Below are 13,054 nucleotides of genomic sequence, written 5' to 3'. Positions count from 1 at the left end.
CAAACAGTGATAACAATTCATTGAAAACAACACTATCACTGTTAAAACCAAAAGGCAGTTTAAAAATGCGCAAACCTTTAGGAACTTGTTCCAGCTCCAAAGACCTTTCAAGGAATGCGTTGTCCATTTGTATAGTTTTAAACTGCTTCAAAATTTTTTCAAATTCCACGATCTGTTGATTCAAGGAACCCATGTCTTTCATACTGCCCCTAGGTATACTTTTAAAAGTAGGTGCCTGTAGTATATCCTTGATGTTTTCCCATCTGCGGTTGTGGTCATTAGTACCTCTCCCATCTCCAGCGTTCGAATTCGCACTCTGAGGCATACCAGTCCTTGAGTTCACTTCCTTCTTCCTCTTGTCACCTCCTATAGAGTTCGAAGAACCATTGCTGGCCGACGGAGCATTGGGACTGTTACCCGGGTGGAGTGAAGTGTAAAAAGTTGTTCCTGCGATTCCGTTAATGTGATGTTAAGATCAATGTCATTGTTTTTAGTAGTACAGTTCCCTTGGATCAATTGTATTAGGCATTGCGTCACTTCTAAATGTTGTTTGAGTAACACCTCCATAATAGATATAAGGAAATGTGTGTGTTGGTATCGGTGCCGATGTCAAGACTATAGAGCCCAAAGAGATAATGAATAAAGTAATGCTTTCACAGCAAAATAGTCAATTTCGGTGCCAGTGCCGGTGTCAAGACTATAAAGCCCAAAGAAATAATAAATAAAGTAATGCTTTCACAGCAAAATAGTCCGTTTAAAATAGTGTGACAATCTTGCCTCCTCGATGCCCTGGAATCACGTTCACGGCTGTGATGTTGAATCGAACCAAAGACCAGTAAAACAAGATGCGATATCCTGGGTATCCTTGATAATTTATTATTAACAAAGGAATGCCTGTGGCAGCTCAGACTTAATGCTAGCGCCACACCGGGATTGAATGGGCACATTAGCATTGCTAGTATTTTGAAGTACAAATCTATTTGCGTATGATTATGTCTTCATGAACAAATGTGTGCTTTCTGTAAAACTATGAAATGTACTTTTATGTTTTTAACTACTAAATTTTAAAATGTTACATATCAAGTGAGTGATAGAATACACTGTATTACATATGACGTATAAGGCATTTTTAAGTTTATTAAATGCTGAAGTGTTGGCTTCAGCATTCATTATATGACCATATTATTATATTACTAATTCACTATTTTAATATTTATATTTATATATTTATATATTTATATTTATATATTCACATATTTATGTATTATTTATACATACTTAATATTATTATTAATACATAAATATATATACACACACTTCTATTCAAACATATGTATTTATTATTATTTAATTAATTTTATATTGTATTTATTACAATTGCATCTATATTTATATATTTTTTATTTAATTAAATATAACCCTTAAAAAGGGATATATTATATGTCAGAATATTTTAAAATATTTTAATAACGCTGGATTTATTTCTAACATTTAAGTATTGTACATATGTATGATCGTAACCAAGCTTGGTGCTACTTGTTGGATAGCTATCCCAAGTAGGTGTACACACACATACATTTTCCAGCCCTATGCCCTCATGAATTGTACTGCATTACTACATAGTCTTTTTAAATTTTATACAAACCTCACACTTCTTCTAAGAATAAAAGCGTTAGTTAAGGGTTAACCATTTAATAGAACACAAGGCGTTGCTTAACAATTAAATGATTATTCAATCAATGCATCTAATTGTATTACTACATAAGGTTGGTGTCAAGACATTATGCTTGTACTCTGAAGAAACCCGCATATTTGTAGCGGGTGAAAGCGCTCAGTATTTGTTGTAAAGTTATTGTTTTTTTATCTTTATCGTAATTCAGTGTGAACAATAAAGCTTCTGGATACCCAGGATATCGCATCTTGTTAAACATCGGTCTATTTACTCAATTAACCTTCAAAGTCTCTCAAACAACATAACAGAACTACATGCTTGGGGTGCTCACCACTCTCCCCATATCTAACATTCTCAGAAACCTGGCTCAAACCTTATATCAAAAGCTCATAAATTCTGCCCCCGACTATAACATTTTCTGGTATGACAGGTTTTCCAAAATAGGGGGAGGCATTGCTAGCATGTACTCTAAGCAGCTTAACCTCTTCCCCCCATTCCTACCCCTTCCTGACTTCTCCCCTGCAGAACTTATCTTTCTCAAGTGTCACCTTAACCCACACAAAAAAAATGCCATAGCATCTATTTCTATACCTCCTGGTAACAATATTCCAATTCTTGAACCTATTTTATCCTGGATCTCCCAGCATCTATCTTATGAGACATTCATACTAGGTGATGTCAACATTGAGTGGAATAAACTCCCTCCTCCACACACACTCCCCTACCCTTAGTATTAACCTCTTTGGTTTTAGTCAACTTATTTCTGCTTCCACCCACATCAACAAAAACTCCAGCTCCACCCTTGATTGGATTTTAACTTCCAATCCTAATTATTACCATAATCCCACTACTTTACCAGATGCCTTACGTGATCACCTCCAATTCTCAATATTAAGACTACCACCCCAAACCCCAAAAAGCCACCTTTATAGAGACTGCCACTACGTGTCCAGTTTCAACTCAGAAACTTTCTACCACTAACTTGGAACTACCTATATACTCTTCCTGTAAATGAAACCATTCTTGCATTTAACAATACTTTTCTTAACATTTTAAGAGAAGAGGGTCTAGAATGGATCCTTGAGGGACACTAGTTTGGATAGGTTAGAAAGGTGAGCAGGAGGACTGTCATGTAACAGATTGCTGTCTGTTATTAAGATAGCTAGAGAACCAGAGCATAGTGGATGAGGAAAGGTTAAGTTCAGTTAGTTTAGTAAAGAGCTTAGGGTGGGAGACATGACACCAGCTCATTGTTATCTCTAGCCTCTGCTATAGTCTGGGTGAGGAATAGAAGGGCTGTAGATGTGCTGTGATGAGGTCTAAATTCATGTTGAGAGGGGTAAGGAAGTTTTCCTGAAGTAGATATTTAAGAAGTTAACCATGAATGCATTTCTCTAGAATTTTAGAGAGGGGGAGATGATGGCTATTGGGCAAAAATTAGAAGGGTCAGTGGAATTTCCTCCTTTTTGCAGTGGAATAGTATAAAAGTATTTCCAAATGTCAGGGACTGAAGATTCTTTGATAGAATGATTGATAAGGACAAAAATGGGATATGCTATAGAATTGGCTGCAAGTTTGAGAAATTGGGGGGCATAGGTTGTCAAAGGAAGGAAAACATGGTTTACGTTTTTGCAAGATGGGTTTTATATTGATAGTGGAAACAGGTTTCAGGGAGAAGGCTGTATGGAGGTAAGTGGTGGTCGTTAATATTTTAGTAACAATCTACGCTCAGCCTCCTGCATCTCATCATTCATCCAGTATGCTGACGATTCTAGTCTAATTACTGTCCCCGATAAGCCTACTGATCTTTTCTCCCTTACACAGACTTCTTTTAACACCATTGAAAACTGGTTAATCAATAACCAACTCATCCTTAACCCAAAGAAAACAAAGCTTCTTCTTTTCCTTCCAAAATCTATGTCTAGTCTTAAAACGTCCTTCACTCTGTCTTCCCTAGACAACACATCATTCATGCAGACTCTCATACCAAACTTCTAGGAATTACAATTGATGATCAACTGAAATTGAATCAACATATCCAACAATCCATCAAAAAGAACAATCAAAAACCCGGATTATTGTACAAAAAATACTTACCCATCACCTCTTGGACTTCACTTGCTCAAGCCTACCTCCTCCCCTGCCTACTGTATGCTTCCCCTATAGTTATCTGCCTCCAAGGCAATCTTTTAACCAAACTTGAACAAACATACAACAAGATAACCAGATTTGCTTGTAACTCCCTGTACAAACCCCATCACTGCCTTGCTCTAAAATAACTAGAGTGGCTTGAATTCCCTCAACTACTCCAACTTTCTCAGCTACAGATGACACACTCTCTTCTGCACAAACCTGAAGACTGTCCCTCTCTGTCCACCCTCCTAACTCTATACAAACCCTCTCTGTATCTCTGTACTGCTGACCAAATGCTACTTGACAACTACAGGCCAAATAATACAATAGGTAAACTATTCTACAAATGCTCCTTATCTCAAACGTCAAACAATTTACCAACTTGCCTATGTTTTACTCAATCTTCGATCCATTTCAAAAAAGAATTAAAACGTTACCTTGCTAACTCTCCCTCCCGCTCTTGTCACCACCTTTCTTAATACAGTTCTCCCCAATCTGCCTACAGCAATTTCTCCTCTCCTTCTTAGTACATTACCTTTATAATAACGAGTACTTTAGCTGTGTCTCTGAATAACACTATACTTAAATCTCTTATTTTCTTTCTCCCACTTAGCTCCTAAGTATCCCTATTCTCCCCTATTATTACTGTCTCTCTCACTCTCTCGCTCGCACACACTGGACTCATCTATGTTTTCCTCCCCACCCCTCCACTCAGCCTTTTTATTTAACTACCTCTTCTTTAGCTCTTCCAACTTGGTTTCCCTAATTAAGAAGTATTGGGGGCTTACGTTTTTTGCTGTTATTGCAATATCTACATTTTGTTCAATCTGTTATTTTACTTGTTTATTTATTTATTTCTCATTTGTTTACTGGGAAAGTCCATCTGGGCCACAAAGAGCCCATTTTCAGTGGTGCTCTGGGGAGAAAAGCTCTAACACAGATACAATGGACAAACAGTAGTACACGTTATACAAGTGGTTACAAGCATACACAGTTAGTAACTAATGTAATTCAACATAACAGTAGCATAACTATAACAAATGCTTATAATATAGAATGGTTACAGTGAAATTTCCAATTATAGTCTATGCTATTCACAGCATTTAGTGTTAGGGTCGGTATTGTATTAGGGATACAAAGTAGTCTAGATTGTGGATTTTAGAAAAGAAAGGAGGGTGAATAGGAGCAGAGGAGAAGACAGCTAGAATAAGGGAATAGAAAGGTGGTTAAGGCAGATAAAGTTAAGACTAGCAGAGTAGGGGGAGGAGGTTTCATGGAATGGGTTGGAGTATCATTCCGGGGTTGAGCAAGAGCATATCCAGGATTCAGAAATGTGCTCTTTAAGTGTGAGTTTGAAGGATGTGTATATGTGGTTGGATCTTATAGATAGATGGAGGGAGTTCCACAGTTTGGCAATGGAGAAGGAGTATAGGTTATGTTCAGCTGATTTCATGGGACAATGCCCTTGTAGAAGCTGTTTATTTTCAGACCTAAGAGATCTGCATTGTCTGTAAGAGTGGCAGATAGAATTTAAGGCAGGGCAGGCCATGGGTTTATGAATGATTTTATGTGCTGTGTTGAGCTGGATGAAGGTAAAGGGATGTAGAAATTCAAGCCAATTGAGATTGCAAAGTGGTATGCAGTGATGACTGGAGTATGTGTTAACTTCCATTTGGCAAAAATGGCTGTAGTTATGTATTCATATTACCTAAATGAAACTGTTATTGCTAGTGTCATGGATATTTTCTATCCGGAGCTTATCTCCTTGCGTCTCCACCGAAAATGGGCCACTGACCCAGTTGGACTAACCCAGTTAACAAAAGACAAATACATAAATAAATAATATTCAGTGGCTGCCAGTTTGAAGAAGTCTTTTTTTTTGAAAATTACACACATCAGAGAATTTATCTTTCAGTTTATGTTTCTTCAGCTGTTTATTTTGGTTAATTTCAAAGTTGTGCTGAAAAAAATGTTATTGCACATAGAGACAGGTCCTTTGTACTGTTTCATAAAAGCGTTTCTGATAAGAAGGAATCAGGTTCCTATGACCTTCTTTTATATATCATAGTATATCCCTATCTAATGTTTATTGCTGGCTATACTCTTTTCATTAATATGTAGTGCACAGATATGTGCCCATAGCTATTGTGTGATCTTTCGCATTATTAAGGAAATGATACTGAAATACAATCAGATTTTAGGAGTTGTTCATGTCAACATGGTAAATCAGAAAAATCTGTAATGTACTTGTACATTAAAAAGGGAAAGAGAGGAAATACAATTTTCTGTATTGCGTCATGTTTCTTTATAAACTTCTTTCAGATTTACAGCAAGTGGTATGTAAGGCAAGCTCAGCAAACTCCAAAACTGCTGCTTCTTGTAGCTTTACTTTCAGTTCTGCTTTGTACGAATTTGGAACATGACTGTAGATCTGCACACATGCAGAACTCTCACAACAGTAGACAAATATGCATTGATTTTCTGTATAGCTGTTTATATAACTAAATTCTTCTCTGATCTCACAGACTGCTGCACTTATACTACTGATTTGCACATAGATTAGTAAATATACATCACTGCTGAAATTTGACCATACATCTGCATTATACAGAGTGTTTGTTTGTGTGTGTGTGTGTGTGTGTGTGTGTGTGTGTGTGTGTGTGTGTGTGTGTGTGTGTGTGTGTACATGTGCATATGTGTTAATTTAGTGAAGGGTTTGTATAGAACAGAGTGAGTGTATGTACCTTTAAGAAGTATTTTCAGATGTAGGCACGGGCATATAAATAGCAAGCACATGCAGGCAGCGGTGCCATTTTGAGAGAACAGCCAGAGTGTTAATATGTATAAGTGCAGTAGTTGGTCTGTTTATAAGTTTATTTAAGTTTAAATTACAAAGCCTCATTCCTGATATGTTTGTGTGTAATAAAGCTGTTTGAAATGAACCCACAACTGTTCATTTGTTTTATCCTGACTGGATGAGAAAATGGTGCCACAACCAGGATTAAGAGAGCAACTTCTTCAAGCCATGAGGAGCAGAGCTGAAGGTGAATAAATGGCCAGAAGTGAACTTAAGGTAACCAGAATTTGCACAAATTATTTATTTTGCAAAGAAAATGAAAAGGAACATTTATAAGGCAAAACATTTATTATTAATCAAATGAAAGGCACAAAATGCATTATTAGTTAAATGAAACATTCAAAACCACAATATTTGATACAACTGGCAGAACTATTCATATGGGGCTCAGAACTACCTCTGGTTTGCATAACGAGTATGTTTAAAGTAAAATGAGCACAACAAAAATATAATGAGCATGATGAGAGGTTAAATGGGCATAATGTGTACAATAAAAGGGCAAAATAAGCTTAAAAAGCAAGGCAACTGCATGTTTGTTAGTAAAAGACCGTGTTTGGACACAAATCACTATTTTGCATTGACCAAAGCTATTCAAAGCATAACTAGAGTTGTTTGAAGTATCTCAGTGTGCAAAGTGTTAGCTGAGTGTGTACTTTATTATGGTGCAATTATTTCAAAGAGTTTGCTGTGTGCAAAGTACAATTATATTGCAAAGTGCAATCAAAGTACAGCCATTTCGAAAATGTCTCTTGTGCTGTGTACATTTATTTGCATAGTGTCACCATTTCAAAGTGTTTCTTAGACTGTACAGAGTGATTTCACAAAGTACAGCTATTTTGAAGAGTTTCTGTGCTGTGTACAGTTTATTTGCAAAGTGCATTCATTTCAAAGTGTTTCTTACTCTGAGCTTCTTCTGCTGTGTACAGTTTATTCACAAAATGCAGTCATTTTGAAGTATTTCTTACACTAAGGAGTGGTTTCACAAAGTACAGTGATTTTAAAGTATTCTTGTGCTACGAAGATGTATTTGGCAAACTGCAGTTATTTCAGAGTCTGTTGTGCTATTGGGCATAATTTCAAATTCTGGCATAAAGTTCTGGCATATTTATATGTGTGTATGTTCATACATAATTCTAAGCACCTTCACTACTGAGTGTTGATATGGCAGAGGCATTTCACAGAGCCAGTCCACTTGTGTTTGATCATAATATAGCAGAGAATTGGAGAGTATTTGAGTAGGAATACAATATTTTCATACAAGCAGCTTTATCTGACAAAGATGCATATACAAGGACATTCATTTTGCTTAACTTAGCTGGGTCAGAGGCCATTGAAAAAGAGTGTTCATTTGTGTATGCAGCAGAAGTATATGCAGGAGAAGGGGAAAATGCCATATTATTGTACCAGCTGAATCAAGGGCAGACCCTGAGTACTTGATTGTAACCCCCTGACAAATGTTACATAAGGGAGGCACCTATTTTATACAAGAGACCAAAAGTCATGTGAAACTTTTGGAGCTTATATTACTGACTTGAGAAATAAAGCTAAAACATGCAGATTTGGTGATTTGAAATATGTGTTAATAAAAGACAGGCTTGTGTGTGGTGTTAATAATGTTGCAGTGAGAAAGATTTTGCTTCCTGACAGTGATTTACCATTGAGCAAAGCCATAGAGATTTGTCAAATCTATGAGCTCACAGAAAGGCACACAAGTATGCTTACAAGTGATACGAGCATAGTTTCAACAGCCTCTAGAACAAATGTAGACAACTTGCAGCATGTGGCAAACAAAAGCAGGCCTAAGCACATGGCAACTGCAACCCCTACAGGATCTCCTGGCAGATCATGTAACTTTCTAGCAAGTTCCAAGACTAGCTCAGCAAAATGGACATGCTCAGTGCAGTATAAGGGTGAGTCAGCAAAACCAAGTCAAGCCTTATTGTTAACTGTCATAATTGTGGAGCCAACCATGAGTCTAAAAGAGAGAAGTGCTTAGCATTTGATCAGCAATGCCACAAGTGTAAAAATGGAACTATTTTCAAAAGTTTTATAAATCAAGCAAGCCTCATTCAGTTATTTAGAAAGGTCACTCAAAAAAGCAAGTTGATCATATAGAGAGCTGCAATCCTACTTTGTATGTAGATGGTGTATCAATGGTTGGTGAGAAGGTTAATGCAGTAGATTTATTTGCAAAGAATGAATCATTTTGTACTATCCTGATCAACAGTAAACCCACAGAGTTCAAAGCAGACACTAATTCAAAGTGTAATTTGATGTCAGCAGAAACATTTGCTAAAGTGAGAGCTGGTGAGCAACTTAATTTGGTTAATTGTGTGAAGCTTGTTGCTTATGGAGGTAAAGAGATTCAAACTGAAGTCTCAATAGTGCTTTCACGCTATTCGGCTTGGAATAGTTACAGCTTGCAATTTTATGTAGTCAGAAGACCTGTGCAGTCATTATTAGGTCTCAGAGACAGTTTAAGAATTAAACTGCTTTTTTTACCAAAGAAGTACATCATGTAAGCACATGTTCCAGTTCCAGTTTCACTGATGCTATCTTATCAGAGTATGTTGATATTTTCAAAGACAAGCTAGGCAAATTTCCAGTTGTGTACTTCATGAAAGTAGACCCAGAGGTCAGTCCAGTGGTCAGACCAGTAAGGAGAGTTTCAATAGCTATGAAGGAAAATGTCAAGGTCCAGTTAGACAAAATGCTGGAGCAAGGTATTATTTGTCCAGTCACAGAACCAACTGAGTGGGTGTCTTCCATGGTAGCTGCTCATAAGAAAAATTCAGATGAAATCAGAATATGCATTGACCCAAGAGACTTGAACAAGGCATTAAAGAGACATCATCATCCTGTGCGTACAGTCAGGGAGATTGCCACCCTCATACCAAATGCCACTGTTTTTTCTGTCTTACATGCAAAGAGTTTATTTTGCCAAGTAATGCTTGATAACAAATCTTCACTACTGAATACATTTAGTATCCCATTAGGTAGGTATAAATTCCTCAGGATGCCTTTTGGAATAAATTCTGCCAGTGAAGTTTTTCAGCGTGTAATGGAGCAAATGTTTTCAGGCTATCCATGTCCAATAATAGCTGATGATTTACTAGTTGGAGGCAATAGTGAAGCAGACCAAAACCTCAGGAAAGTTCTGGACAGGGCGTGTGAAGTGAACTTAAAGCTTAATCCTTTGAAATATAAATTCAGACTACCAGACGTTCCTTATGTAGGTCATTTATTTACCTTATGACCAGACCCTTCTGAGCAAGCAGCCATTCTTGAAATGCCAGCTCCAGAAAATGTCCAAGCCTTACAGCTTTTTTTGATATGGTTAACTATTTGGGCAAATTCCTGACTTTAGTGAGTTATCAGTGCCTTTAAATGAGCAGACATATAAAAATGTTGCCTGGTCATGGGTAGAGCAACACCAGACAGCATTTGATGACCTCAAACACCAAATTGCCAATCCTCCTACATTAAGGTAATATGATGTCCACAAACCAGTAGTTCTTTGGTGTGATGTTTCAAAGTTCGGTCTTGGTGCAGTTATTCTTCAAGAGGGAAGACCTGTTGCCTATGCATCTAGAACTCTTACCCAAACTGAGATGCAGTATGCTCAAACTGAGAAGGAACTTATGGCAATTGTGTTTGCATGTTCAAAGTTTCATGATTATATTTATGGCTGAGCTATTCAAATTGAAACTGACCATCAACTTCTAGTCACTATTTTAAAGAAACCTATGCATTCAGCTCCAGCAAGACTACAAAGAATGATGCTCAGATTACAAAAGTATAATTAAAATGGTCTATACAAAAGGCAAACTTCTCTATCTGGCTGATACCTTATCCATATCACCCATAAATACCATGGAACAGCTTGATGCAGAGCATTTTGGCTTTGATGTCATGGAAGTGCATAATTTTTCTACCATGAGACTTGATGAGCTAAGAGATCATACAAAGATTGATCTAATTTTGCAAAAGCTACACCACTTCATCAATCAAAGCAATCCTGTGAATCGTCAGAAGTGCAACCTTACTTTCCATACAGAAATGAGATGCTGATGAAAGATGGTATTATTTTCAAAGGTCCCAGAGTTATTGCTCCTACTTTCTTAGAGCATGAATACATTCAGATTTCGCTTTGTGGTCATCCAGGTTCTGACTCTACCAAAAGAAGGGTGAGAGGACTAGCATTTTGCCCTTCTCTATTGAAAGACATTGATAAAGTGCTTTCTTCTTGTTCAGTATGCAATAGTATGAAACTGCATTTGCAAAAAGAGCCACTTCAGCTAAGCCAAATTCCTGAACTGCCTTGGTCAACAGTAGCCACTGATATATTTGAGTGGAACACCAGTGGAACAATCAGGATTACTGGTATGAAATCAATTTGTTACCTAATCTAACATCCAGTGCTGTTATTACTAGGATGAAACATCATTTCTCAGTCCATGGTAGTCCACACAAAGTTATTTCTGACAACAGTACCCAGTTTACCAGTCAATCATTTCAGAGATTTGCAAAAGAGTGAGACTTTATCCATGTTACCAGCAGTCCTGAATACCGACAGTCAAATGGCATTGCTGAATGTCCAGTACAGAATACAAAGAAATTTTTAGAGATGTCAAAGCATGACAATACCGATATCTTCTTGAATTTGCTTAATCTCAGAAATATACCCCCATGACAACCTACTTGGCTTGCCAGCTTACAGACTTCTATCTAGGAAAACCAGAACAATCTTGCCTATCAGTTTAAGTTTGTTGGTGTCTAATGCTAAAAACAACCAAACAATTAAAGCCCAACTTTTTAGAAAACATTCTTCTCAGAAGTCCATCTATGCTAAAATGACCAGATTTCTTCTTCCATTAAAAGGAGAGACAGGTGAGGATGCAAACAGTGAAAAGCTTTGATTGAATTGGTCAAGTTAGAGGTATATGTGCCGAGCTGAGATTCTACTTTGTAGAATCTGAGGGTATAGAATACAGGAGAAACCGGAGGCATCTTCTTCCTGTATCAGAAATGATATCACAGCATCGTACCTGTGATACAGACTGTAAAGACTGGGTAGAGATGGGTGAAGGCTGCCAGCCTAGCCAAATAGAATTTGATACATAATTCTGTATTCTGTCATTTGTAAATACAAATGTAAAATACAGGATTTTTTCTTAAATGAAAGAAAAATACTGTAAAATGTTGAACTTCAAGATTGTAGCAGCATTGCCATCTGCTGTAAGAAAACTAAGTCAAGCATTTTCTTTAAAATTAAAATCATGTATTGTATGTTCTTTTGATCTCCAGAGCTTGGAGTCATTATATCTGGACTAGCACAGTCTTTCTATTGTTTTAATGCTAAAGTTAATGACCAGAATTTACATGTGGAATGTCCTTTATTGCTTTAAGTGTAAAAGAATGTAAATGCAGTTTCTGTGTGACCTGGGAAACAGGAAAGTGTCAAAATGATGTAATGTGTATACTGGGAAACCTAAGTGTAAAAAAAACATGATGTAATCTGGGAGGGCCCAGCAGAAATGTTTGTTAGTGATTTTAAAAACTGTTGCTCAGAGAGAGACTGTAAACATTTTGATCTTGGACATCTAACTCAGCACTGCCTGTTGTCTTAAGTAAGTTATCTTAGAAGTGTGTTTTCTTGTAGAAATAGCCAGTAATTATAAAGATTAGACTAAGTGTTTTTCGGTATTCAGATCAGAACTTTCCTGCTGTATTGTTTTAAGTTTCTGTGTGATCTCTGAACTCCTGAATAGCACTGTGGTGTAGTAGTATTGTCTTGTGCTTTTAGTATTTATTATTAAATATTTTAAACCCTTTCCAACTGTGGCTGGTTTATGTAGAGATAAATTAAGCTCTAGAGTGCATTGCATACTTATAAGTGATCCTGTAATAAGCCCTTCCAATAAAACTTAAGACTGTTTAATTACACTACTATTGGATAATAATATTGCACAGTAATAATTGGACACCCTTTTAAGCGCCTTTGGGTAGCTGATAATTATTAGCTGGTGGTGGCAGTAATTACTACTGTATAGTCTGGGTATAGGGGCACAGCTGCAGAATCTGTGTCAGCCTTTCCCAGGAGTGTCTGTGAAGTTGTATAAATACTTATCTCAAAGTGTGTGTGTGTGTGTATGTGTGTGTGTATGTATGTCAGCTACTTGGGGAGGGACATGAAGCACTGGTTGGACAGAGAGGGTACTGGAAGTTAGCTTGCCAGCTAGGCTGAGATCTGGACCCTATAGCTGTGCCAGTGTTGAGTCTTATTGGGAACCTGGAGAGTAAGGGAGCAACCAGCCCCAGACTGACTGTGATCTCTGTGTGCTCTTAAGGGAAATTGCACTTTACTGTGTGTATTTGTTATCCTTTCTCCT

Source organism: Protopterus annectens, chromosome 12.part0 (genome assembly GCF_019279795.1).
Source record: "Protopterus annectens isolate FY-2018-M chromosome 12.part0, PAN1.0, whole genome shotgun sequence".
Classification (NCBI taxonomy): domain Eukaryota; kingdom Metazoa; phylum Chordata; order Ceratodontiformes; family Protopteridae; genus Protopterus; species Protopterus annectens.
Note: the sequence above shows the minus strand (reverse complement) of the source record.